Here is a 2,309-nt window from a genome sequence, read left to right as displayed (position 1 = left end):
GAGAGAGAGAGAGAGAGAGAGAGAGAGAGAGAGAGAGGCAGGTAATGTTAAAAAAAACTAAGGTGTGGCTAGCGCATAGAAGGTAAGGGAGGGAGCAAGGAGGCAGGCAGGAGCCAGATCATACAGAAACTTTAAAACTATGTTAAAGGTCTGAACTTTGTCTCCATGGCAATGGAAACCCACTGGAAAGTTTTATGCAAAAAGGAGGACAATCTGACGTTGCCTCTCTGAAAAACTGTTCTGAACCAGGTGTAGTTGGCTCATGCCTGTAATCTCAGCACTTTGGGAGGCAGAGGTAGGAGGAATGCTTGAGTCCAGGAGTTTTAGACCAGCCTAGGCAACACAGTGAGATCTTATCTCTATAAAAAAATTTTTTTTAATTAGCTGAGTGTGTTGGCTCATGCCTGTAGTTCCAGCTGCTTGGGAGGCTGAAGTGGAAGGAATGCCTGAGCCCAGGAGATTGAGGCTTTGGTGAGCCATGACCGTGCCACCACACTCCAGCCTGGGTGACAGAATGAGACTCCGGTTCAAACAAACAAAAAACTATTCTGGTTGCAGTGCAGTGAGAGAGGGGACAACTGGAAAAGCCTGAAGTTGGGAGACCGCTTAGAGTGCTGTCCTCGTAGTCCAGGTGGGAGATGATAGTAGATGGAGAGAAACGGTTGTGTTATTGTCAGGCACAATTTAGGGTGTCTCGGAATGATTGTAGTCATGACCTCTCACTTGTATATCTCCTGTTTGTGCCCACGTTTACTTATTCATTTCCAAGGGTCACTCAGAGTGGTTAAGAAAAACAAATACCACGATACTTAAAGACCACACAGGTTACATTCTAATTTTGTTTCTTGGGGAAATATTTGAAAAATATAAAACGTGCCCCTTTCCCATTTTAATGTCTTAAATCGAGGCTTCCATTTATCAACAGCTACCACACACTCCAGGTTCCATAATATGACAAATGAGCACCCATCTTTGATTTCTCTCTCCCATATTGCACACATCAAGGAATCAACAAGTCCTGTGACTCCGCCTAGGAAGTGTCTCATGTCTAGCCATTCCCCTTTACACCCCACCTCCATCATTGTTCAAGTCACATCGAGAGATCCCTCTTGGTTTCCCTTCCTTCAGTGTGGCTCCTTTCTATCTGCTTCTGCTCTACAGCCAAGTGATCCTTCTGCATATAAAGTGATCATGTCCCCCCAACTCCCGTCATTCTTTTTTTTTTTTTTTTGAGTTGGAGTCTCCCTCTGTCGCCCAGACTGGAGTGCAGTGGCCGCTCCCGGCCACCGCAGCCTCGACCTGCTGGGCTCCGGCGATCCTTCCGCCGCAGCCTTCCAAGGAGCTGGAATTACAGGCATGCGCTACCGCGCCCGGCTAATTTTTTGATTTATTGTAGAGATGAGGTCTCGCTGCCAGGCGGGGCTCGAACCCGTGGGCTCAGGCAATCCATTCACCTCAGCCCCCCAAGGCGCGGGATTACAGGCTGAGCCACCGAGCCAGCCTGTCATTCTTTAAATACCTAAAATGACTCCTTCTTGCCCTTGTGATAAAAAACAAGACGCTCCTTCTTCAGACGCAAGCTCTGTGGCTCTCCTCTTGCGTTCTCTACTGAAGCTTTTCTGAACTCTGTTGTTCTTTTTTTATTGTGGTACCTCAGCCCCATAATTCGCAAAAGCTATCCTCCCTCCTTGGAATGTGGTATATTCCCTCCTTTTCCAGTTATTTCTTATTCCTTTCTCTAGCTCTCAGTCTTCTCTCTTTAGCCACAGCTGTCATGAGTCCCAGATTTGGCTAAATTTGACATTTTTATATTTTTGAGTTGGGGTCTTAATCACCTAGGTTGGAGTGCAGTGGCATGATCACAGTTCACCACAGACTCCAACTCCTGGGCTCAGGCAATCCTCCAAAGTAGCTCGGACTACAGGCACATGCCACCATGCCCGGTTAATACTCAGATTTTTTGTAGAGACATGAGGTCCCGCTATGTTGCCCAGGCTCGTCTCGAACTCCTAGGCTCAGACAATCCTCCTGCCTCAGCCTCCCAAAGTGCTGGGATTACAGGCATAAACCATGGTGCCTAGCCTGTTATGTTTTTATAAATATCTATGATTCTCCTATCATAATCACCATCATACATTGTTAATTCTTCTTTGAGTGCATCCCTTTCTGACTGATCATTCTTGTCTTGTTTCTTTCACATATTTTCTGGTATAAAAAATGCAAAAGCAGCCGGGCTCAGTGGCTCAGTCTGTAATCCCACGCCGTGGGAGGCTGAGGTGAGTGGATTGCCTGAGCCTGCAGGTTCGAGA

This window comes from Carlito syrichta, unplaced genomic scaffold (genome assembly GCF_000164805.1).
Source record: "Carlito syrichta isolate Samal-C Ts95f unplaced genomic scaffold, Tarsius_syrichta-2.0.1 Scaffold304514, whole genome shotgun sequence".
Taxonomy (NCBI): Eukaryota; Metazoa; Chordata; class Mammalia; order Primates; family Tarsiidae; genus Carlito; species Carlito syrichta.
This window is presented reverse-complemented; position numbering follows the sequence as displayed.